This window comes from Papio anubis, unplaced genomic scaffold, assembly GCF_008728515.1.
Source record: "Papio anubis isolate 15944 unplaced genomic scaffold, Panubis1.0 scaffold903, whole genome shotgun sequence".
In the NCBI taxonomy this organism is placed as follows: domain Eukaryota; kingdom Metazoa; phylum Chordata; class Mammalia; order Primates; family Cercopithecidae; genus Papio; species Papio anubis.
The window spans coordinates 5455-32029 of NW_022169271.1; the positions used below are offsets into that span (position 1 = coordinate 5455).

The window sequence follows — 26575 nt, forward strand, 5'->3', positions numbered from 1 at the left end:
CACTGCACTCCAGCCTGGGCAACAGAGCGAGACCCTGTCTCAATAAATAAATAAATAACTACCTTGGAGTACATCTGTAGAGAAAAAAATGTGATTCAAATTAATGTTTGAGCCATTCAGGATAGATAATGCTCTCTTTTCTTTTTGATGTTTTATAAAGAATCGAAAATCTCTTTCTTTGGTCCACTCCAGTATCCAGATCAGAATTTCTTTTTTTTCTGTTCAACAAGACTCCCTCTCTGGTGTCCTAATTATCTCTCACTTCATTAGTGTTTGGTGGATAAGGCAAACTGAACAATGTCATTGTAGGAATTAAACTTGGATTGTTTTAGATGCTGAAAGTAATACTCTTTTTTTTTTGGGACGGCATCTCACTGTGTTGCCCAGGCTGGAGTGCAGTGGTGCAATCTCGGCTCAGTGCAAGCTCCGCCTTTTGGGTTCACGCCATTCTCCTGTCTCAGCTTTTGGCTGGCACGACAGGCACCCGCCACCACACCCGACTAATTTTTTTGTATTTTTAGTGGAGACGGGGTTTCACTGTGACAGCCAGGATGGTCTCCATCTCCTGACCTCGTGATCCAGCCACCTCAGCCTCCCATAGTGCTGGGATTACAGACGAGCTGCCGCACCCGGCCAGTAATACTCTCTTCTAATCTGATTGGAATGAAAACACAATTGTGAAATCACCCCATCTCTCTATCTCTTCCTTTTGCTTTGCTTTTCCCTTCATTGACAACACTTTTTAAGAATTAAAACGTTCACGGGCGAAGTTAGCTGTTTTCTTGAAAAATTACAGCAAGCTTCTCTTAAAAAGATCCCCTCCCGTGCCCTCCCCTTCTCTTCTCTTCTTTTTTGAGACGGAGTCTGGCTCTGTCGCCCAGGCTGGAGTGCGGTGGCGCCATCTCGGCTCACTGCAAGCTCCGCCTCCCGGGTTCACGTCATTCTCCTGCCTCAGCCTCCCGAGTAGCTGGGATGACAGGCGCCCGCCACCTCGCCCGGCTAGTTTTTTGTATTTTTAGTAGAGACGGGGTTTCACTGTGTTAGCCAGGATGGTGTTGATTTCACAACCTCGTGATCCGCCTGCCTCGGCTCCCCAAAGTGCTGGGATTACAGGCGTGAGCCACTGCGCCCAGCCGAAAAGATTTTCTTTTCTTTCTTTTTTTCCTTCCTCTCCCCTCCCTCCTTCTCTCCATCCCTACCCCACAACCCTGCTACCTCTCTGTCTCCCCTCCTCTCCCCTCCTGTCCCCTCCCGTCCCTTCCCCTCCCCTCCCCTCCTTTCCTCCCTCCTCCATTCCTTTCTTCCTGAGAAGCAAGGTTCAATGCTCTCCTTGTACAAATTGTTCTTCCATGGTTGTGTGTGTGTGCGCGTGTGTGTGTTGCTTAATCCACATGAGGGGTGTGTGTGTGTTTTGCTTAATATGATTCCTATTTCTAGAAACAGATCCATTTACAACTACAGAATGCCAGAAAGCATCAGCCACCACAGCCAGTCCCCTATCTACCAGTGAATCAGACTTCCCCCTTTGCATTCTGAAAGATTAAACAGTATCTGTTTCTCCCCACTCCCAGACAGTCTGACAGTCATCCAACTTGACAGCGGGTCATGGTTTACTACTGGGGAGTCTCCTGGGATGCTCATGGGAAGCTTGTGGACTACCAGATCACACTTTTCAGATGCTGCCTCTGGAGAGCCTGGGGACAAGATTGTGGCGTGTTTGTACTCTTCAGCTATGCCCAGAGCTCTGGAGGTGCAGAGGCAACTCAGAAGTGATGCCAGTCATGCACTTGCAAAGAATTTGCCAGGCACTGCCATTCCAGCCAGAAGTACTCACCCCAGAGCTGCAGTTGTTGGCAAGAAGACAAAAGTAAACATAGCTATGACAATAGATTTGCAGCAGCCGTTTGAGAAGACGACAAAGTGAAATAGAAATACTTCTGCCTGAATTATGGGTCTCTGCCACTATTGGTGTAGTATTATTCTCTGCAGATTTCCTTGCATCACCCAGACTGCAACACCTCACTCCACCTGGTGGACAAGACTCATTACCTCAGTTCCTTTTCTTGCAATTTCTTATCACACCAGCCCTTTCCAGCCTCAAAACTCGTCTCTGCTCTGCCAGGCTGTGCTGTGTTATCTGGCCCAAGTGTTGCCTGAGACATCATGTATGGTGGAAGGCAGTGGGGCTTTGAAAGAAGTGGCATGTTCTTGTCAGTGACAGTGATAACATGTGGGTCCAGGGACCTCTGTTACATCACTGTTTTTCCGGTCCTTGACCCAGTGTCTTCTATCAATGCTACTGAATCCAGGAGATCTCTTGAGTTTAGACCCCAAAGCAAATTCCAGAATGTCTGCACTGGTAGTTCAACTATAATAGTATACATACATATATATAAAATATAATATATACTATTATATTTTATAATATATACTATATATAATAAAATCTAATAGTATATCTAATAGTATATATATATATATTTGTGTGTGTGTGTGTGTATAATCTGGACATAGATTTCTATTCCTAATAATAGACTGGATTGACATTCACCAGCTGTATGACCTTAAACAAGGTTTCTGTGTTTTAGTTTCCTCTTCCGTAAAATGAAGATAGTCATAATATATGCTTAGTAGTGTTGTTGCTCTTTAGTCCAAGCTGGGAATGAGTTAATAATGTATGTACAATTACTGATAATATCCAGAATGTAGTAAGCATCTCATAAATGTTAGCTTTTTAATGTTTTTAAAATTTTTTTAGTTCAATTCTGATACTCCTAAATTTCTCAGAATTCTAAGTTCAAAGGACTGAACTGGGTATCCTCAGTACTCAGTGTGACAATGGGAAGACAAGAAATTCCTCTTCAAGTCTATGCTTAAAGGATGGTGTTTTCCCGAGACAACAACTTTTTTTCACAGTTTGGTCAGGAAAACATTATTATCTGTCAGGACTCATGAGCAAAGCCTCCCAAAGACAAGAATACACCTTTGCATTTCTTTCTTTCTTTTTCCTTTTTTTTTTTTTTTTTTTTGAGACAGAGTTTCACTCTGTTGCCCAGGCTGGAGTGCAGTGGCCGGATCTGGGCTCACTGCAACCTCTGCCTGCCGGGTTCAAGCGATTCTCCTGCCTCAGCCTCCCAAGTAGCTGGGACTACAGGTGCCTGCCACCACACCCAGCTAATTTTTTGTATTTTTAAGTAGAGACGGGGTTTCACTGTGTTAGCCAAGATTGTCTTGATCTCCTGACCTCGTATTCTGCCTGCCTCGGCCTCCCAAAGTGCTGGGATTATAGGCGTGAGCCACTGCTCCAGGCCACAATTTTGCATTTCTTAACCGTATCTTTTATTTATGAAAGTACATCACTTAGGTGCTTGGTCTCCAAAGCATTTACTTCCTCTGTCAGTCTTTTTCTTTGTTTTTCCTTCTCTATCCAAATAAGGTTTGAATTCTGACAACAGAGATTTTGGTTACATATTGCCCAAATATGGGATAAACAGACATTTTCCTTTGAAATGGAAACACCTTTGCAAGTAGTAACACAAATCAGGAAACATTATGTGAATGAGTTTACTGGATCTGTGTGTGTGTGTGTGTGTGTGTGTGTGTAGTAGTAGTAGTAAGAGGAGAGAAGGGAGATGGAATTGGGGAGGAGGCTACAATAAGGCAAAAGGTCACAAAATAAACGATGAAGGGCACCAAGGCAACAGCACTAGCCTCTTGATTTCAAGACATGGCAAACCTTCTCATTTTGTGTCTTTTTCAACCGTGGCTTCCCTCGGAGGGTATGACTGGATGATTTTTTTAAATTAGAAGCAGAATATGACTGCTTTGGAGACCTCTCTGCCTTACCAGACTCGGGAATAATACAGTGGTGGTCCTAGCGTAAGTTGCAGGTTCTAGGGCAGATGGAGGTTCTTTGGGTTCTATCGCTGACATTTTTCTACTGTTGTGCAGTACTGTGCAGTAACACACAATGGACAAGAGCACAAGGGACTGGCATATGAGCCGCAGGTCCAGGAAGCTGCTCTCAGTTTATATTCCCATATGCTAATTATGGAAGTGTTTGTTTCCCTCTAAGTCTTGCTAATAGTGGATAGCATCATCTAAGCCTGTTTTTATTAACTTGTCAGGGGAGATTGTTTACTGTTTTCACTAGGATTTCTTAAACTCCTTGTGAGAGTGAACAGTTTCAGTATGTTTACTTGTCATTTTTATTTATTCTCATTTGTCAGTTCATATGTTTAATCCATTTTTCTACTCGCATGTCATGTTTTCATGCCAAAATAACACTTGGTTGGTAAAATTTTGGTAGTCTTCTGTATGTTAAATGTGAACTTCTACTTCCACCAAAAGCTCTGTCTGTTGTCAGAAAAATTATCCAACAATTGAAAAGAGGCCTCAAATGACATGGTGTTTTCCAGGACAGTGGTTCATGTGACCTTCTGTTGATTTTCTATTTTACAACTCTGTAGCAGCAAAGGTTACTGTGAAAATTTTTATTCAGTAGAATGCGAATGACTCCTGTCTGGTAGAACATACAACCCAAAGGCTTATAGACCAGATACACATTAACCAGTTCTGTATCTAACCCATCAATCGATTAAATTGCCTATATACATTCAGCTTCTCAAAGGAGCCTAGGACCGGTGTTTAGATCTTACTGGTTCCCTCATCAATTAATGAGTTAAATAAAATATTTGACTCTTGTTCATTGTCTATTGGCCTGAGATTCATAACTTTCCTTACCAAAAGTCATACTTTAATTCTATTGGCTTTGAAGATTTCTCTCCCGGAAGGAGCTGAAAAGAGCATCTAACTCACGCTAGGAGGGGGTATCAGGACATGCTTATAAGATAAGGTAGAGCTAGGACTGAGTCTTGGCAGAGAAATCAGAGTGAACTGGAGAAGAGAGTAGGACATTCTAGATAAAGGTAAGCATCCTCAACGGCACAGAGATGTCAGAGTGTATGGGACATGCGGGAACTGTGTGTAAATCAGAACAGCTGAAAGGGGGTACGTGGGGATGCCACACATGGGTGAGTCTGAAAAGTTAGAGAGAGATCAGAGCTGAAGGGCCTTATTAGTCATACAGAGGGGCTTTAATTATATATATCCCTATAGCAGCAAGAGGAGCCATTGAAGGATTTTAATTAGGGGAATGAAACAATTCTATTTACTTCTAGGTAAAATCATTTCACTGTAAATGGATAATGCATTTGCTAGTGGTTTTGTGGGACTGGGGAGAGGGAGTGGAATGTGAGACCGTGTGAGCATTTAGGAAGCAAGTTACAGAAATCCTGGTGAGAAGCTCTGTGAGTAATTCTCAAATTAGCAAGAATCCCATTCACAATGACCTTTGTTTTGGATGTGGAAACAGAAGGAATTTAGTTTGTCTTTCCTTTTTATTATTATTGAATGTAGGTTGTATCCCTTCCTGGGATTCTCCTGTCTCAGCCTTCCAAGTAGCTGGGATTAGCAAGCGCACCACCACTCCCATCTAGTTTTATATTTTTAGTACAGACAGGGTTTCACCATGTTAGCCAGGCTGGTCTTGAATTCCCTACCTCAGGTGATCTGCCCACCTCGGCCTCCCAAAGTGCTGGGATTAAAGGCATGAGCCACCTGGCCTGGCCCCAGCTAACTTTTTGTGTTTTTTGTAGAGACAGGCTTTCAAGATGTTGCCCAGGCTAGTCTTAAACACCTGATCTCAGCTGGGCGCGGTGGCTCACGCCTGTAATCCCAGCACTTTGGAAGGCCAAGGCAGGCGAATCACGATGTCAGGAGATCGAGACCATCTTGGGTAACACTGTGAAACCCTGTAGCTACTAAAAAAATACAAAAAAATTTAGCCGGGCGTGGTGGTGGGCGCCTGTAGTCCCAGCTACTCGGGAGGCTGAGGCAGGAGAATGGCATGAACACGGGAGGCGGAGCTTGCAGTGAGCCGAGATTGCGCCACTGCACTCCAGCCTGGGTGACAGAGCGAGACTCCATCTCAAAAAAAAAAAAGGAAAAAATCTCCTGATCTCAAGCAATCCACTCATGGTGGCTTCCCAAAGTGCTGGGATTACAGTATGAGCCACCACACTGGCATTATTCTTTAAAAAATACTATGGCCGGGCACGGTGGCTCACTCCTGTAATCTCAACGCTTTGGGAGGGTGAGGCTGGTGGATCACAAGGTCAGGAGTTTGAGACCAGCCTGGCCAGCATGGTGAAACCCCATCTCCACTAAAAATACAAAAAAAAAAATTAGCCGGGCATGGTGACACGCGCCTGTGGTCCCAGCTGCTTGGGGGGCTGAGGCAGGAGAATCGCTTGAACCCAGGTGGCGGGGGTTGCAGTGAACCGAGATCATGCCACTGCACTCCAGCCTGGGTGACAGAGCAAGACTCTGTCTCAAAAAATACAGATACAGATCTAGATATATTATGACCAGGCACTGTGCATAACAAAACAAAACAAATGTATGTACAGATGAAAAAATGGCAGTTGCTGCCGCTGCACCTGACCCTTTTTCTTTTAATGAAAAAAATAACTTTTTCAGTCAGGGCATCACTATGTTCCCCACCCAGGCTGGTCTCGAACACCTAGCCTCAAGAAGTTCTCCCAAAGAACTAGAGGTGTGAGCCACCACATCGGCCTCAGACTCTTTTTAAAACAAAAATGGGACTGGGTGCAGTGGCTCATGCCTGTAATCCCACACTTTGGGAGGCCAAGATGGGCAGATGATTTGAGTTCGGGTGTTCGAGACCAGCCTGGCCAACATGACAAAACTCCATCTCTACTAAAAATATAAAAATTAGCCAGGTGTGGTGGCACATGACTGTAATCCTGGCTACTTGGGAGGCTGAGGCAGGAGAACCACTTGAACCCAGGAGGTGGAGGTTGCAGTGAGCCAAGATCACACCACTGTGCTCCAGCCTGGGTGACAAAGCAAGACTCTGTCTCAAACAAACAAACAAATGAAAAACTGCATACTCTTCTGTCACTTGCTTTTTTACTTACTACCTCAAAATTTTGAGGTTCATTCATCCAACAAATATTTAGTTAGCCCTTAAATGTGTACTCAGAAGCAGCCAGGCATGGTGGCTCATGCCTGTAATCCCAGCAATTTGGGAGCCCGAGGCAGGCAGATCACGAGGTCAGGAGATCAAGACCATCCTGGCTAACATGGTGAAACCCCATCTCTACTAAAAATACAAAAATTAGCTGGGTGTGGTGGCGGGCGAGCCTATAGTCCCAGAGTAGAGGCAGGAGAATCGCGTGAACCCGGGAGGCAGAGCTTGTGGTGAGCCGAGATCGCGCCACTGCACTCTAGCTTAGGTGACAGAGTGAGACTCCATCTCTAAAAGAAAAAACAAACAAAAAACAAAAATACGTTAAAAAAAAATGTACTCAGAAGCTAGGGACCCAGCAATGTCCTTGCCTTCAAAGGATTTTCATTGCAGTGGAGGGGACAGATGGTAGACAACAAGCAAGTAGTAATGAGAGACAAGAGAGAAATGACAGGTCACAGGTTCATAGGGCCCAGGTGCAGTGGCTCACACCTGTAATCCCCGCACTTTGGGAGGCCAAGGCAGGCAGATCACCTGAGGTCAGGAGTTCAAGGCCAGCCTGGCCAACATGGTGAAACCCTGTCTCAACTAAAAGTACAAAAATTAGGTGTGGTGGCGTGTGCCTGTAATCCCAGCTCCTCAGGAGGCTGAGGCAGGAGAATAGCTTGAACCTGGTTGGCGGTGAGGTTGCAGTGAGCTGAGATCACACCACTGCACTCTAGCCTGGGCAACAGAGCAAGACTTCATCTCAAAAAAACAAAACAAAACAAAACAACAACGACAAAAACCAGTTAATAGGAAGACAGCCTGTACGGTCTGGTGTCATCTTTTAGTAATTCCATGAAGTGCAATGGAGTTTCCAGGTTTTCTCTGTGACAAAGGGATGCTGCTTTGTCACTTCTTATTTTTCTTTTGAGACGGGGTCTTACTCTGTAGCTCAGACTGGAGTGCAGTGATGCAGTCACAGCTCACTGCAGCCTCAAACTCTTAGGCTCAGGAGATCTTCCCACCTCCTGAGTAGCTGAGACTACAGGTACATGCCACTGAACCTGGCTAATTTTTGTATTTTTTGTAGAGACAGAGTCTCACTAATGTTCCCCAGGCTGGTCTGGAACTCCTGGGATCAAATAATCCTCCCCCCTTGGTCACCCAAAATGTTGGGATTATGGGCATGAGCCACTGTGCCCAGCTGAGCCTTGATATTTAAATAGTGGTCTGGGGACCAGCAGCACTGACATCCCCTGGGGGCTTGTTAGAATTGCAGAATTTCAGGTCCCACTTCAGATCTATAGATTATTTGCATATTAACAAGATTCACAGGTGGTTTGTACACACATTTTAGTTTGAGAAGGACTGGTTTAGATTGGAAGATTAAAAATGGCAGAGAAAGAGTTAAATACCTCCAGTTCAATTAGGGATTGATGAGAGATGGTGTGACCTAAAACATTCTTCTGGGTTGAATTTGGCCTTGTTGCCTGTTCTATCACTATTGTGGTGTTTATCCTCCTAGGGAGAGAACTCCAAAATCCAGATCATTTCCTTAATCTGCTTCTCTAACCAGGTGTGGGAATCCAGATTGCCTCAAAATCTTGAGCTGTTCAGGCTGGGAAGAGCCTGAGATGTCATGAGTTCAGCTCAATCCTTAGCTGCTGCCCTGCCCGCTTCTGCCCAACCCCATTTCACAGGCGAGTCTCTGGGAAGGGCAGTGGTTTGCTCAAACCACACATCAGCCCCTGGCCACAGTCCTGAGTCCCAGCCAGTACTTATCTTTTCTCTAAGTTTTGGTCCATTATTTTTTTCTCATATGGATTCAGCCTATCTTTTTAGAAAGATGAATTTTAAAAACATGTATTGGTTCATATTATAAAAGTATCATGGGCTTATTGTAAAAAAAATCAAACAGCGGTGGGTACAGTGGCTCATACCTGTAATCCCAGTACTTTGGGAGGCCAAGGCAGGTGGATCATGAAGTCAGGAGTTTGAGACCATGGTGAAACCCTGTCTCTACTAAAAATACAAAAATTAGCCTGGTGTAGGGGTGCACATCTGTAGTTCCAGCTGCTCAGGAGGTTGAGGCAGGAGATTCACTTGAACCCGGGAGGCGGAGGTTACGGTGAGCCGAGATCGTGCCACTGCACTCCAGCCTGGGGGACAGAGCGAGACTCCATCTCAAAAAAAAAAAAAAAAAAAAAAAAAGAAGATTTACTGAAACATTGCAAGGATTATATAGAGAGTTCTCTTACACGCTTCACCAGTTTGCCTTCCATTAACATCTCACACAACTATGGCACATTTGTAAAAACTAGGAAACTGACATTGGTACACCATGATTCACCAAACTCCAGACATTATTGGGATTTCACCAGCTTTTCCACTAATGTCCTTTCTTCCTTTCCAGAATCCAGCCCAGGAAACCACATGGCATTTGGTCATCTGTCATTGCATTCCTTTACGTGTGATGATCAAAGTAATAATTCTGTCTCTTTTTCAGGTGAGGAAAAAAGTGATTCAATGGCCAAAGGATTGCCCTGTCACATCTAGGAGGTGAAGGCAGTGGAGTAAAAGGTTTAGTACTTGGCTAGATTTAGAACCGGAATCTATGTGGTGTGACCTTGAGTCGTTGTCTTCCTGTCTGAATGATGGGATCATAGATCAATCCTTCCTTCCAGGCAGCGGTGGGGACTAAATGAGATAATACATACAGGCATATGTGTGCCCATGAAATGGTAGCTGCTGCAGTTGTTATTACTGTCAATATCTTCATCAAGGAGCTTGATCCCAGGCAGACTGCCTAACTGCTGAAACCCAGCTTCTTGTCCAGTGTAGTCAATCATCCCACCTCTCCAGCCCCACCCCAAACAAGACAAACAAGAGCTCAGGAAATAAATGTCAGTTTTGACACCCTTCCTTACCCTCAAAACTTAAAGAGGTTGACACCCTTCCTTACCCTTAAAACTTAAAGGCCTTGTTAAAACTCAAGGTCAGGCCGAGTGTGGTGGCTCAAGCCTGTAATCCCAGCACTTGGGAGGCCAAGACGGGTGGATCGCGAGGTCAGGAGATCGAGACCATCCTGGCTAACACGGTGAAACCCCGTCTCTACTAAAAGATACAAAAAACTAGCCAGGTGAGTTGGCAGGCGCCTGTAATCCCAGCTACTCGGGAGGCTGAGGCAGGAGAATGGCGTAAACCTGGGAGGCAGAGCTTGCAGTGAGCTGAGATCCGGCCACTGCACTCCAGCCTGGGTGACAGAGCGAGACTCCGTCTCAAAAAAACAAAAAAAACAACAAAAAAAAACTCAAGGTCAAATAGCTGGCTAGGAACTTAACCAGAGAGAGAATCCAGTTTTTTTTTTTTTTGTTTTTTTTTTTCTGAGATGGAGTTTTGCTCTTGTTGCCCAGGCTGGAGTGCAATGGCACGATCTTGGCTCACTGCAACCTCCGCCTCCCAGGTTCAAGTGATTCTCCTGCCTCAGCTTCCCGAGTAGCTGGGATTACAAGCGTCCACTACCATGCCTGGTTAATTTTTGTATTTTTAGTAGAGATGGGGTTTCACCACGTTGGCCAGGCTGGTCTCCAACTCCTGACCTCAGATGATCCACCTGCCTCGGCATCCCAAAGTGCTGGGATTACAGACATGAGCCACTGCACCTGGTCGTTTTTTTTTTGTTTTTTTGTTTTTTTGCTTTTTGTAGAGATGGGGTCTTGCTCTGTTGCCCAGGCTGAAACAGAACTCCCGGGCTCAAGTGATGCCCCTGCTTTGGCTCCCAAAGTGCTGGAGTATAGACATGAGCCACTTCACCAACCCAAGAATCTAGGTCTTGCTAAGACCTTGTCCCATTCACTGGGCAGAACCCCTCCCTCTTCTCTTCCTCCTCCCCTCACCTCCCTTCCCATTCAGAGACTGCTCTGGGGAACAGAGGCCACCTGCCGGCTGCTCTTAACTCCACTTCATGGGATGCCCTGCAAGGGACCCCACCACCTCTTCTGGCCTAAAGGAGCTGTCATAAACACCTGATGAAGGAAGTGTTGCAAGATCATTTTCAAAAAAAGGTGAAATTATGACTCTCACACAGATAGAAAATGAATAGGTATTAACCATTTTATTTAACTCATAAGGGGGGCCGGGTGATGTTATAACCAGCTCAAAAGGGCAGCTAAGAACAGTCACATTCATAGGTCAGGGATATTGAAATGAATGTGCAAATGGAAACTGGTTTTTCAACAAGAGAGCGAGGGAGAACATCTACTAGACAGGGCAATGTATCATTTGCCTACAATTTACAGAGTTGTAAAGCAGTTCAAAGGCAACAAAAGGCTAGAATCTGATAACCAGGAAGGGTGTGCTGTGTGTAGACAGTGCATTATTTTCTGCTGAATCACATTTTTTTCTGCAGAAGGAAGGTTATGAGCAGGGTACACCCCCAGAGTCTCTAATCTGATGATCACTCTCTGAGAATTAGTATGAGTCATACAGGATACAAGGACCTTTCTGGATGGATTGGGAAAATGATATCTCACTTGCAAGCAAGAGGCCTGCAGTCTAAACTCCCCCTCTTAAGATGCAGGTCTTGGCTTAGTGCAACGGCTCACACGTGTAATCCTAGCACTTTGGGAGGTCAAAGCAGGAGGATCACTTGAGCTCAGGAGTTCAAGACCAGCCTGGGCATCATAGACTTCATTTCTAAAAAAAAAAAAAAAAAGGATGCAGGTCTTAGCTGGACACAGTGACTCACTCCTGCAATCCCAGAATTTTGGGAGGTCAAGGCAGGAAAATTGCTTGAAGCCAAGAGTTCCAGACCAGCCTAAGCAGCATGGCAAAACCCCATCTTTACAAAAAATTTTAAAAATGAGCCAGGTGTGGTGGTGCATGCTTGGGATCCCAGTTACTCGGGAGGCTGAAGTAGGAGGGCTGCTTGAGCCCAGGAGATCATCAAAGCTGCAGTGAACCATGTTTGCACCACTGTACTCCAGCGTAGGCAACAGAGTAAGACCTTGTCTCAAAAAAAAAAAAAAAAAAAGGCAGAGCTCAAGACATTAAAGATTTTTTTTTAAGTTGGACTTTGGCACCTGTGTTACACGATTGGTTCTGGAACATTCTAGAATGTGTTTTCTGACGTGGGTCTGTAGTGGAGGCCTATAGAGTTTTCACTGGACCTGCTTTGATCCTGTCTCTGCTGTGCGGCCTTGTGCAGTTATACCAGCTCTCTGATGTGCAGCTTTCTCCTCTTTGAGGATGTCAATATTGCTACTTCATAGATTATTTTGTTACCTAAGCTACATTTCTTGGAAAATGTCCTCAGTCCCTGCAATTCTTACTTATCAGCCCAGCCTCCTCCCCTGTCCCCATCCGAGTCCCCTCCAGCTCTCCATTCAATTCCGCATTTCTACCATTTGTCTCTCTAGCAGGGTAGGGAGGGGCTTGGGTTGCCCTGGAGGGGCTGGCCTGTGCTGGGTGAAGTTCACACCTGGGTGTGCCCTCAGGAAAGGAGCCCCTGGGGACAGGGTGACCATAAGAAAGGCTCAGGGCTCCCCAGTGCACCATGCTGTCCTTTGTCTCATCTCTGATTCTGTGCTTACTGTGCCCAAGTATGGAATTGCAGGGTAGCAGCATGGGGACTTCCAGGTGGGCCCCTCCTAGAGGTGGAGGTTTGAGCCAATGAAGAATTCAGTCTCCTGACAGAGGTCTCCCTCCAAAAGGGCGTGTCTCCAGGACAGCTGCAGCAATTCCACATCACTCACTTTCTAGTTTTTTTTTTTTTTTTGCTTTGTTTCGTTTTTGAGACAGGGTCTCGCTCTGTAGCCCAGGCTGGAGTGCAGTGGCATGGTGTGATCTCAGCTCACTGCAACCTTTGCATCCCGGGCTCAGGAGATCCTCCCACCTCAGTTTCCCAAGTAGCTGGGACCACAGGTGCTCATCACCACACCCGGCTAATTTTTCTATTTTCAGTAGAGACGGAGTTTCTCCATGTTGCCCAGGCTGGACACTTTCTTTCTTTTTCCTTTCTTTTCTTTCTTTCTTTCTTTTTTTTTTTTGTTTGACAGAGTCTTTCTCTGAGATGGAGTCTAGCTCTGTCCCCCAGGCTGGAGTGAAGTGGCAGGATCTTGGCACACTGCAACCTCTGTCTCCCAGGTTCAAGCGATTCTCCTGCCTCAGCCTCCTGAGTAGCTGGGACTACAGGCACATGCCAGCACGCCCGGCTAATTTTTGTGTTTTTAGTAGAGATGAGGATCTCACCATATTGGTCAGGCTGGTCTCAAACTCCTGACCTCAGGTAATCCACTTGCCTTGGCCTCCCAAAGTGCTGGGATTACAGGCATGAGCTACCGCGCCTGGCCCTGGCTGGACACTTTCTAGTTTTGCGATCTGTCCTCTCCTCTCAGCCTCACTGCAACCATGCATGGCGGGTGGGCCGGAATGACCCTTCCCCTCTTACATTTGGAGAAGTTGAGGACGGGGGTGAACCCTGAAATCATTCATGCCCAGGCTCCCCGTTCGAGGGCCCATGCTGCCTTCTAGTGGCTGTGTGCGCACCTGCCTTTAGGGAGTCCAGGGCAGCCGGGACAACCAGTTCTGCCTGCAGAGAGCAGTGGCCAGCCTTCCCAGGACTCTGGGCGGGAACTGTCCCCCTCAGGCACTGCATGCCTTCACCAGCTCCTCTTCCTGTCTCTCAGCATCTGGTTTAGATGCATAGATACATACATTATCATATATGTGTATTTTAATTGTGCTAAAATACATGTAAAATTCACCATCATGACCATTTCTAACTGTACAGTTTCATGGTGTTGGGCAATCATCACCACCATACATCTCCAGAACTTTTTTTTTTTTTAATAACAGAGTCTTACTCTGTCACCCCAGCTGGAGTGTAGTGGTGTGATCTTGGCTCACAGCAACCTCTGCCTCCAGGGTTCAAATGATTCTCCCACCTCAGTCCCTTACAAGCGATGAAGCAACAACGATGATTCTCCCTCAAAGGGAAGAAGAATCTTCCAGGTGTCACTTTGAGGAGGCAGCGGTTACAAGACAGGCTGGGCTGCAGAGCCCAAGTGGGAAGTTACAGTGAGCCAAGACCATGCCATTGCACTCCTCCCTAGGCGACAGAGCAAGACTACAGCTCAAAAGAAAGGAGAGAGAAAAGAAAGCCAACGAGACACCATTAGGCAATCCACTGTCATGTGAGTTTGAGAAGCAACGTAGAGAAAGGAGAAATAAGTTTATTTAAAGAAAGAATGGCTGAAACTGCCTAAATCGTGGGAAAGATTTAGACATCCAAATCCATGAAGCTTAAAGATTCCTAAGGGGTTCAAACCAAATATACATAATCACAATATAATCAAATAATCAAAAGTCAAAGATTTTTTTTTTTTAAATGTTGAAGAGGCAAGAGAAAAGTGGCATGACACAGACAAGAGAATCTTCATTAAACCAGCAGCAGATTTCTCAGAAGAAACTTTTCAGGTCAGGAGAGAATTGAAGAATATATTCAAAGTGCTGAAAGAAAAAAACTGCCAACAACTAATACTATGTCTGACAAAGCTATCCTTCCGAAAGAAAGAAGAAATAACATGTTCCCTAGACAAAAAAAGCTGAGGGAATTCAGGACCACTAGGTCTGCCTTAAAAGAAATGCTTAATGGAGTTTTTCAAGTAAAAATGAAAGAAAGCAGCTGGGTGCCCGGGCTCATGCCTGTAATCACAGCATTTTGGGAGGTCGAGGAGGGTGGATCGCCTGATGTCAGGAGGTCAAGACCAGCCAGGCAAACATGCGAAAACCCACCTCTTCTAAAAATACAAAAAATTAGCCAGGTGTGGTGGCAGGTGCCTGTAATCCCAACTACCAGGGGGCTGAGGCAGGAGAATCAATTAAACCACTAGGCGGAGGTTGCAGTGAGCCGAGATCACACCACTGCACTCCAGCCTGGGTGACAGAGCAGCACTCTGTCTCAAAAAGAAAAAAAAAAAGAATGCCAGTTAATCACATGAAAGCATAAGAAAATATATAATATTCAGCGGTAAAGGTACATAGACTTGGGAGGCTGAGGCCAGAGAATTGCTTGAACCCAGGAAGTGGAGGTTTCAGTGAGCTGAGATCGCACCACTGCACTCCAGCCGGCCAAACTGCATCTCAAAAAAAAAAAAAAAAACTTAAGGCCTGGCCTCCTGCTCCCCTCCCACCCTCCCTTCTGTAGGTCCAAGTTGTCTTAGGTTGGGGGGACTGAGGTTGAGGAGGGGACTGAGGAGGTGTGAGAGCCTGCCAGGAACCCCCTGCCGGGACCAAGTACTCAGCCCACAGGCCCCTGATGCCTGCGTCTAGCGAGGCCTCCAGTGGCATCGGCATCTTCATGTGGAGGAACATGGAACCTCGCTCTGTGGCCGTGTTCCCCTGGCACTCTGTCCCCTTCCTGAACCCTCCCTGTAGCCGCGTGAGGCCCAGCAACCTGCCAGTCACTCAGTGGCCTCCAACCAGACAAAAGAACCTGCCAAGTCAGCAGCTGTTGCTCATGAGTGGCCACCAGGTGGGACAGGGAGTGCTGACCCTGGGCGGCCCGCTGGAACCACCTGCCCTGAAAGCCCAGGGCTTGGACCCCCACACACTTTGGGGGTGGTTGAACCTGGTAAGAGCCCACCTCCCACCATGGAGGAGGAGTCCTGGGCCCCTCAGGGGAGCCCCTGCTGGACAGTGACACAGAGAATGACTATGATGATGCCTTCCTCTCTGTCATGTCTCCTGACACCCAGTTGCCTCTAGCACCCAGAAGATGTCAGATCCAGTCCCTCAGTGCTCTGCCTGGACTCATCTTCTGAGAAGGATGAATGTAGCCCCAACAAATGGGACAAAGACCACATCCAGCAGCCCGTAAGTGGCGGTCATGATCTTCAGCAAGCAGCACCAAGTCCTGGCGGGGCCCACCAGCATGGCCCCAACCAACAACCGGACCGTCAGCCAGATCCTGGGTGAGTGGTGGAACACCCTGGGGCCCAATGAGAAGGAGAAGTACCATGACCTGACCTCCCAGGTGAAGGTGGCCCACTTGCAACAAGGACTGAAAGAAGTCCAGCCTGGAGGCGAAGCCCACAAGCCAGGGGCTGGCAGGAGGGCACAAGGGCTCGCAGAAGCAGAGCATGTCAGAGACGGCACTGCCAATGCCCCTGGGGTGTCCTCTGAGCTCCTGTCAGTTGCAGCCCAGACACTCCAGAGCTGGGATACCAAGGAGCAGCTTCTGTGGGGCAGAACAGCTGCACACAGTCAGGGAATCTGGCTCAGCCTGGCCTAAGCCTTCTCCCACAGTGGAGTACACAGCCTGGACAGCAAGGAAGTGGACCGTCAGGCACTACAGGAACTGAGGCAGGTGGTGTCTGGTGCTGCATCATATCTGGCCCAAAGCCTTCTGCCTAGTAGGGCGCTCCAGGCCACTTTGCAGTCCCTGGTGAAGGAGGTGACCAGTGGGCAGCCCTGCTGCTGCCCACTTGAGCTGTTTATTCCCAGCATGTGGCCAGTGAGGACATAGCGAGTGAGCAAGAGCACATGGTCATCCGTGAGGAGGAAGGGGTGATGATGTCATTGCTGATGATGGCTTCAGCACCACTGACACTGATCTCAAGTTCAAGGAGTGGGTGACCAATTGAGAGTGGGGGCAGCTCTGGGAAGGAGCCAGAGGGCAACAAGGGCTTTGGTGGGAAGGCATTTGCACCTGTCATCCCTTCCTCCTTTACCTCCTGCCGCTCCTTGCTGGATCCTGAGCCCCCAAGGCCCCCCTGATCCATCTGCAGTTTTTGGCAAAGGCTATGGTCCCGCCCCATCCTGCTCCTCCACATACTCGGATGCTTCCTCCTCAACCTCGGCAGCCACCTCCTTCTCACTGGGCCCAGGAGCCTTCAAGGCTCAGGAGTCTGGTCAGGGCAGCAGAGCAGGCCCCCGCTAAGCCTCCTACCCCCTGGGGCTGGGGGCCCAGCGACACCTTCCAAGGCGACCTGGTTCCTCCCAACGGATCCTGCCATCTTCTGGCGCAAGAGACCTGAAAGTGTGGGCGACCTGGAGCCAGGAGGCCCCTCAGTCATAGTGGCCCCTCCCGACAGTAAGGTTTTCCTAGGCAGCAGCTGGTCTGAGCCACCTGGGGGGCTGGGCCTGCAGAGGAGAAACTGACTGGGCTTTGGCGGGTGGGGCAGAGGGAACCCTAGGGACATGGAACCCGCACCCGAGGACCCCACCAGTCCCAAATGCAAGATGAGAAGATGCTCCAGCTGCAGCCTGGAGCCCAACACTCCCAAGTGCGCCATGTGTGAGGGGGACAGCTTCCCCTTTGCCTGTACAGGTAGATAAGCCAAGGACGGGCTCAGGGAACCGAAGTTGGAGAAGGCGCTGTCCTCCTCACTGCGCGAGTCCTGGACCAGTGTGGGCCCTGGTCATGCAGGTCTTCCAGGCCCACGGCTTCTTCCAGTTCCCCCGGACACAGCCGCCCTCCAGGCCCGCTATGCACACATCTTCCCCGCCAAGGTTTGTTCTGCCCCTGCCCCGACTCCCAGTCCCGCGGGGGTCCTGACCACACCTCACTGGGCTAGGGCTCTGGTGCTGCCCCGGCTGCCCCGCCACTGCCTCGCCACTCCCTCGCCACTCCCTCTGGAGTCCTGGGAGGCTGGTAGTCGGAGCAGGGGCAGCAGCGGTGCCATTTGGGGGTCAGTCCAATGAGAGGAGCCTCAGCCCCACGGGCTGCTCGGTGGGAGTGACGACTACATGACATTCTGGGCACCTCACGGATCTTCAACTGCAGGTGAAACCGATGCTGGTGGTGGGTGCAGGGCCGCTGGGAGCCGCTGCCTGGGTCCCAGAGGCTGGGCTGGGGCAGGTGCCACCTGAAGCTGCTGGAGCAGCGTGGGCAGGATGTTCTGCACACAAACCTTGGAGGGGAAGATGTGTGCATAGCTGGTCCACCGCTGCTGCCCCTGCTCTGACTCCCAGGACTGCCTGACCCCACCTCACCCTGCTCATGCTCTGGTGTAACCCTGGCTGCCCTGCCATTGCCTCTGCCCCAGAATCGGGGCCTCGGACAGCCTGGCTGGAAGGGGACTCCCTAGTCCTGACCCCCACCCCCGGGTCCCTCCATAACTACCACAGGCAGGTGGGGGACCCCGGAGAAGATCCCAGGACTCACAGTACTCCCTGAGGACACGGACAGTATGTGGGGGTAGCAATGGAGGGCAGGATGGTTATCTTCTCCCGGGTAAAGTCATTTCATCCTTTCAGTTCGGGGCAGAATAAGGCCTGCTCCTTTCTTTTTTTTTTTTTTGAAACGGAGTCTCGCTCTGTCGCCCAGACTGGAGTGCAGTGGCGTGATCTTGGCTCACTGCAAGCTCCGCCTCCCACATTGACGCCATTCTCCTGCCTCAGCCTCCCAAGTAGCTGGGATTATAGGTGCATGCTACCACGCCCGGCTAATTTTTGTATTTTTAGTAGAGACAGGGTTTCACCATCTTGGCCAGGCTGGTCTCGATCTCCTGACCTCGTGATCCTCCCACCTCTACCTCCCAAAGTGCTGGGATTACAGGTGTGAGCCACCGCACCTGGCCAAGGCCTGCTCCTCTTATATATATACCCCCTACCCCTGCAGCTGTGAGAAGGGGAGAGCTGGGGGACCTGCAGTGGCAGTTTCCCTCCTCCCAGCCCCTGTACATAACTTGGAGTGTGTGACTTTCAGAGCTTTCCACTTAATGCAAAATAGCTCCTGCCAGGGCTGCAAGATGGAGTATGGTGCGGGCCTTGGGCCACAGGGAGGCACCTGTGGAATAGGGGGATTTCATGCACCCCTTTTTTTCCCCAGAGGGGCCGGACTCAGGTTAGTTTGGGGGTTGGGGCTCCTGCACTTTGCCACAGGCACCAGGAGGGTTTCCTCCCCATCCCCTCTGCCCTCCCAACTTGAGTTGTACTTTTTAAGAAGGTGATTCCCCCTGCCTTTGCCCGCGTCCCCAGAACAGAACATGTTGATCATGTGAGATATTTTTTACTGTGCTGAGAAGTTGCAATGACTGACATTAAAGCTGTTTAACACCAAATAATAATAATGTAAAACTTGACCTCACGCTGGTTTGGCATGATCTGTTGGGGCCTGGTGCGGAAACTCACTCTGAAATAATTACCTCCCAGAATTTTTATATAATGGTGGCTGCAATTCCAAAATTCCATACTTTTGGAATTTATACACAAAAGATAAAAAAATTAGAGGCCAGGCCCGGTGGCGCACGCCTGTAATCCCAGCACTTTGGGAGGCCAAGGTTGGCAGATTACTTGAGGTCAGGAGTTCGAGACCAGCCAGGCCAAGATGGTGAAACCCCATCTCTACTAAAAATACAAAAATTAGCTGGGCGTGGTAGCATGCACCTGTAATCCCAGCTACTCAGGAGGCTGAGGCAGGAGAATCGCTTGAATCCAGGAGGCAGAGGTTGCAGTGAGCCCGAGATGGCACCACTGCACTCCAGCCTGGGTGACAGAGCAAGACTCTGTCTCAAAAAAAAAAAAAAAGTTATCCAAGTATAAACGCATTAAACAGAAACTCTCAAACATGCACCAATTCCAAAAACAGCAGCTGTGGGTGAAAATAGAAACTGCAGATTAAAAAGAATCATGATACGTTATCTTTTTTCATAATTTTAATGAATGTTGAATAAAAAGATACCACTCTCACATAGGCATTTATCTGAAGTTTATTTATTTATTTTGTTTTATTATTTTATTGTATTTTATTTTTTTGAGATGGAGTCTCGCTCTGTTGCCCAGACTGGAGTGCAGTGGCCGGATCTCAGCTCACTGCAAGCTCCGCCTCGTGGATTCACACCATTCTCCTGCCTCAGCTTCCTGAGTAGCTGGGACTACAGGCGCCCGCCACCTCGCCGGGCTAGTTTTTTGTATTTTTTAGTAGAGACGGGGTTTCACCGTGTTAGCCAGGATGGTCTCGCTCTCCTGACCTCGTGATCCACCCGTCTCAGCCTCCCAAAGTGCTGGGATTACAGGCTTGAGCCACCACGCCCGGCCTTATCTGAAGTTTAGAAATTCTCCCACCTTACTTTAGTTTCTTCAGCTTCTGTTGTATCAAGCAAAATGAAAGTTATATATATTTAAACTAAAACACATATGAAATACGTAAAGTTATTATCTTTTTTTTCAGACAGTGTTGATCAGTTGCCAGGCTGGAGTGCAGTGGTGCGATCTTGGCTCACTGCAAGATTGGCTCACCTACGCCTCCAAGGTTCAAGCGATTCTCCTGCCTCACCCTCCCAAGTAGCCCGCATTACAGACACCTGCCACAATGCCCAGCTAATTTTTGTATTTTGAGTAGAGACAGGGTTTCACCGTGTTGGCCAGGATTGTCTTGATCTCCTGACCTCGCAAACTGCCCACCTCAGCCTCCAAAAATGCTGGGATTACAGGCGTGAGCCACCACACCAGGCAAAGTTATTTTTAATGCATTAATATATCAATTTACCTAATTACCTATTTGCACAAAAAGAGGTATGGATTATCACTTTTTTTTTTTTTCCTGAGACAGTCTCTGTTGCCCAGGCTGGAGTAGAATGGTGTAATCTTGGTTCACTGCAACCTCTGCCTCTGAGGCTCAAGTGATTCTCGTGCCTCAACCAGGCATGAGCTATTAGGCCTGGCAATATCACATAATGTTAAGAGTTATTTCTTGGTGGTTGAAAATTTCATGATTTATTACTTGCTTCTTTGTACTTTTTTCTCTCTCTCTTCTCTCTCTCTCTCCCACTCCCTCTGTCTGACAGGGTCTCACTCTATTACCCAGGCTGCAGTCTCAAACTCCTGGGTTCTAGTGATCCACCTGCCTCAGCCTCCCCAGTAGCTGGGACTACAGGTACATATTACCATAACTGGTTTTTAATTTTTTATAGAGATGGGATCTTGCTATGTTCCTCATGCTGTCCTCACACTCCTGGCCTTGAGTAATCCTACCCTGCCTTTCCAAAGTGCTAGGATTACAGGTGTCAGCTATAGCACCCGGCCTGCTTTGTGCTTTTCTATAGGACTTCGACTTTATGTAATAATTACAAATAATTTTTACAAAAGTAGTAGTCATCCTAAACTTTTTAAAGTTAAGCAGTGATTAAGAATGAGCTACAGAAAGTAGTATTAATTCAGCACCTATTATATACTAGATATTCTGCATACAGCAAGTCACCTAGTCCACATATCAAGGCAGGAATTACAATCTTTATTTTTCAGGAGACAAAACTGTGGATTACAAGCCTTTGTTCATTCTAGAGTTACACAGATGCTGCCAAAACAAGTGCCCTCTTCCCAGCAGCCTGTCCCCTGCTGATTTTATCAAATTCAATCCACCACTTCCACCCCCACATCTGTGCACAAGAATGTTCACACACACACACATTTTGGCTATATTCCATCTGACTAAGCCAGGAGCTTGTCATGACAAACCAAATGAAATACCTATTTCCTGACCAAAGCTGTTATTCTGTATCTCTGTGATTTGAGAAATAGTTTGATTTCACTCTAACAAGGATCACAATGAGGTCTTAAAAGAGGTAATAGATACAAACCATCCTAGTCTATGTGAAAGGGTGTGATGTTCAGATATATCCAGCCCTCTGAGATGCTCTGCTGGAAGGTGGTTGAGGTGCAAAGTACTGACTCATGGTCATCTTGGTCCATGGTCATTAATAATGATAGTTTGTACTTCTTTTGTGTTTGTGCTAAGGGTGGTTTCAAAACCTGGAAGAAGTTTATCAATTTCTAGGTATTCAAATACCTCTTTCACAATGTGTGTGTGTGCACATGCTATGAAAATACACAAACACATATATTCACATATGAATATACACACACACATATTTATATATTTACATTATACTAATAAAACAGTAAAAGAATTTTTGAGATGCAGTCTCACTCTGTTGCCCAGGCTGGAGTGCAGTGGCATGATCTCAGCTCACTGGCACCTATTCCTCACCAGGTTCAAGCAATTCTCCTGCCTCATCCTCCAGAGTAGCTGGGATTATAGGTGCCTGCCACCACCCCTGGCTAATTTTTGTATTTTTAGTAGAGACGGGGTTTCACCATCTTGGCCAGGCTGGTCTTGAACTCCTGACCTCGTAATCCATCCACCTTGTCCTCCTAAAGTGCTGGGATTTACAGGTGTGAGTTACTGTGCTGGCATAAAGTAAATTCTTAATGATCCATGAAAAGAGAATGGTAGGCCAGATGTGGTGGCTCTCACCTGTAATCCCAGCACTGCAAGAGGCTGAAGCAGGAGGACTGCTTGAGCCCAGGAGTTTGAAACCAGCCTGGGAAACATGGTGAGACCCCCCTCTCTAAAAGAAATATAAAAATTACCTGGGTATGGTGGCTCACACCTGGGGTCCCAGCTACTCAGCAGGCTGAGGGGGGAGGATCACTTAAGCCAAGAAAGAAGAGGTTGTGGTGAGCCGGGATCATACCACCACACTCCATCCTGAATGACAAAGTGGTACCTTGTCTCAAAAAGAGGGAAAAAATTGGTATCCATGAAAAACTTAAAATATCTATATATACATAAATCTATACAGAAATAGTATATTAATCAAAAAGTAAATTCTTAATAGTTCATGACAAGCAAACAGCAGGCCAGGCATGGAGGCCCATGCTTGTAATCTCAGCACTTTGGGAGGCTCAGGTAAAAGGACTGTTTGTGTCCAAAAGTCTGGGAACAGCCTGAGCAACACAGTGAGAACCAACCTCTCAGAAAAATTTCAGAAATTAGCCAGGCATGGCGGCACGTGCCTGTAGTATCAGCTACTCAAGATGTGGAGTTGGGAGAATCACTTCAGGCCAAAAGGCTAAGGCTGCAGTGAACCATGATCACATGACTACAATCCAGCCTGGGTGACATGACTACACTCCAGCCTGGGTGACAGAGCAAGACCCTAACAAAACAAAAAAGATAACTGTAAAAAATATAAATATAGAAGACATGAAGTGAGAAGTTACCATGTCCAGAGCAAAGAAAAAGGGCCGAAGCAGAGGCTAATTCCCATTCCCACCCAAAGAAAACAAGAAAAATGATGAGACACTAAATAACACAAAAATCAGTATGAAACCACGCAGGCAGAATTTATTGTAAATTTGTAACAAATACACTGTCAAGGTTAAAAGAAGAGGGAGGGGTTTTGCTAAGGTACTCTGCTGTGAAGTTACCAACAATTAAGAGTCCAGGGAAGCATTAGGCTCCTTGATGCTGTTGACCATCAAAGACTAAAAAGATGGATCCAGAAGAGGTGACTGCGAGGCAAGAGCAAAGCCAGAAAAGACCATGACGAGGCAGAAGATGGGCTCAAGTTGTCACTATGAGGCCGAAGATGGGCCACAAGAGGCCACCGTGAGACAGGAGCTGGTATGACAGGGACGACAGTGAGACAGGAGCTGGGATATGGGAGGCAGGCATAAGGAAAAAGATGGGCAAGGTGAGGACAGTGAGAGGCAGCAGCAGGGCCTAGAGATGCCAGTGTGAGGCAGGAGCTGGGTCTGTTGAGGCTGCCTGGAGAAACCACCGTTGGGCAAAACCTGGGCTTCTTTAGGCTGCCACGAGGAAGGCAGTGGAACTGGAGGGCTGGACTTGAGAAAGTTTTGGGTCTACAAGGGCGCCAGAGGCTGCACAGGAGCTGAATCAAAAGAGGTTGTTGTGAGGCAAAACCTTACCTGCAGACGCACCCAGGAGGAAGAGCTGGGCCAGAAGAGGACACTGAGAGACAGCAACTGGGAAAGGAAAGGCAGACTTCAGGGAGTTCTGGGACTACATAGCCAGCCAAAAGGAAAAAACGGGCCTGGAAAGGCAGTAGAGACTCCGCTATGAGGCAGAGGCTGGGCCTGTGCAGGACTTCGGGAGGCAGGAGGCTGGGCCTGGCGAGGCGGACTGGAGGTCAAGTCCTGGGCCTGAGGAGGCCGCCCAGAGGCGTGAGCGGGGCTGGGCCTCAGGAGGCCAGTGGCAGGCAGGAGGAGCTGGGCCTGGAGAGGCTGACCTGAGGAAGTCTGGCAGCTGGGGAGGCCGCGGAGAGGCAGGAGCTGGGCCGGCGGAGGCCGACTGGGCGACGAGTTGGGCCCGCAGGGGCCGCCGGGAGCAGGAGCGAGCCCTGGAGAGGCCGAGACTCGAGGCCAGCGTGGGCCTGCAGAGGCCGCCGGCAGGAGGAGCTGGGCCTGGAGAGGCTTGCTGGAGGAAGTCTGGGGCGTAGAGATGCCGTCGGAGGGCAGGAGCTGGGCCCGGAGAGGCCACCGTGGTGCCCGGCTTCAGGACTTTGGGCCCTACAAAGGCCGCGGAGAGGGAGCTGGGCCGGAGCCGAGTCCAAAGAGGTTGTCGTGAGGCCGGGGCTGGGCCCGCGGCCGCAGTCGGGAGCAGGAGGAGCTGGGCCTGGACGGGAGGCCGGGAGGCCGCAACTGGGCCTGGAGGGGCCGGCCTGAGGAAATTCGGGGCATGGAGAGGCCGTCAAAGGTCACAGCCTGGGCCTGGAAAGGCCGCTCCCCGTGACGAATGCGCCGGGCCTAACGAGGCCACTGGGAGGCAGGAGCGCGGCCCGGCGGAGCTGTCAAAAGGCAGGAGGAGCTCTGGCCTGGGGAGGCCGCAGTCAGGCGAGAGCTGGGCGTGGAGAGTCCACTGGGAGGCAGAGGCTGGGCCTGTGCAGGCCTTCGGGAGGCAGGAGGCTGGGCCTGGCGAGGCCGACTGGAGGTCAAGTCCCGGGCCTGAGGAGGCCGCCCAGAGGCCTGAGGGGGGTTGGGCCTCAATAGGCCAGTGGCAGGCAGGAGGAGCTGGGCCTGGAGAGGCTGACCTGATGAAGTCTGGCAGCTGGGGAGGCCGCGGAGAGGCAGGAGGTGGGCCGGCGGAGGCCGACTGGGCGACGAGTTGGGCCCGCAGGGGCCGCCGGGAGCAGGAGCGAGCCCTGGAGAGGCCGAGACTCGAGGCCAGCGTGGGCCTGCAGAGGCCGCCGGCAGGAGGAGCTGGGCCTGGACGGGAGGCCGGGAGGCCGCAACTGGGCCTGGAGGGGCCGGCCTGAGGAAGTTCGGGGCCTGGAGAGGCCGCCAAAGGGCACAGACTGGGCCTGGAAAGGCCGTTCCCCGTGACGAATGAGCCGGGCCTAACGAGGCCACTGACAGGAAGGAGCAGGGTCCGGTGGAGCTGCCGAAAGGCAGGAGGAGCTCTGGCCTGGGGAGGCCGCAGTCAGGCGAGAGCTGGGCGTGGAGAGTCCGCTGGGAGGCAGAGGCTGGGCCTGTGCAGGCCTTCGGGAGGCAGGAGGCTGGGCCTGGCGAGGCCGACTGGAGGTCAAGTCCTGGGCCTGAGGAGGCCGCCCAGAGGCGTGAGCGGGGCTGGGCCTCAAGAGGCCAGTGGCAGGCAGGAGGAGCTGGGCCTGGAGAGGCTGACCTGAGGAAGTCTGGCAGCTGGGGAGGCCGCGGAGAGGCAGGAGGCCGACTGGGCGACGAGTTGGGCCCACAGGGGCCGCCGCGAGCAGGAGCGAGCCCTGGAGCGGCCGAGACTCGAGGCCAGCGTGGGCTTGCAGAGGCCGCCGGCAGGAGGAGCTGGGCCTGGAGAGGCTGGCTGGAGGAAGTCTGGGGCGTGGAGACGCCGTCGGAGGGCAGGAGCCGGGCCCGGAGAGGCCACCGTGGGGCCCGGCTTCAGGACGTTTGGGGCCTACAAAGGCCGCGGAGCGGGAGCTGGGCCGGAGCCGAGTCCAAAGAGGTTGTCGTGACGCCGGGGCTGGGCGCGCGGCCGCACCCGGGAGCAGGAGATTCTGGGCCTGGACGGGAGGCCGGGAGGCCGCAACTGGGTCTAGAGGGGCCGGCCTCAGGAAGTTCCGGGCCTGGAGAGGCCGCCAAAAGGCACAGGCTGGGCCTGGAAAGGCCGTTCCCCGTGACGAATGAGCCGGGCCTAACGAGGCCACTGGGAGGCAGGAGCGGGGCCCGGCGGAGCTGCCGAAAGGCAGGAGGAGCTCTGGCCTGGGGAGGCCGCAGTCAGGCGAGAGCTGGGAGTGGAGAGTCCACTGGGAGGCACAGGCTGGGCCTGTGCAGGCCTTCAGGAGGAAGGAGGCTGGGCCTGGCGAGGCCGACTGGAGGTCAAGTCCTGGGCCTGAGGAGGCCGCCCAGAGGCGTGAGCGGGGCTGGGCCTCAAGAGGCCAGTGGCAGGCAGGAGGAGCTGGGCCTGGAGAGGCTGACCTGAGGAAGTCTGGCAGCTGGGGAGGCCGCGGAGAGGCAGGAGCTGGGCCGGCGGAGGCCGACTGGGCGACGAGTTGGGCCCGCAGGGGCCGCCGGGAGCAGGAGCGAGCCCTGGAGAGGCCGAGACTCGAGGCCAGCGTGGGCCTGCAGAGGCCGCCGGCAGGAGGAGCTGGGCCTGGAGAGGCTGGCTGGAGGAAGTCTGGCAGCTGGGGAGGCCGCGGAGAGTCAGGAGGCCGACTGGGCGACGAGTTGGGCCCACAGGGGCCGCTGGGAGCAGGAGCGAGCCCTGGAGAGGCCGAGACTCGAGGCCAGCGTGGGCCTGCA

General features: G+C 50.0%; 1 long non-coding RNA gene and 1 pseudogene across 1 annotated transcript; one reads left to right on the plus strand and one right to left on the minus strand.

Moving 5' to 3' along the window:
* The first annotated feature begins 1605 nt into the window (after positions 1 to 1605).
* On the plus strand, positions 1606 to 18336 carry LOC101002199 (annotated as a pseudogene).
* A 4805-nt stretch (positions 18337 to 23141) lies between these two features.
* LOC103882817 lies at positions 23142 to 24524 on the minus strand. The gene is made up of 2 exons (XR_644768.4): positions 23753 to 24524; positions 23142 to 23444 (listed from the first exon to the last, which is right to left on the minus strand). It is a non-coding gene; the product is annotated as an uncharacterized LOC103882817 (long non-coding RNA).
* Between the last annotated feature and the right edge of the window lie 2051 nt (positions 24525 to 26575).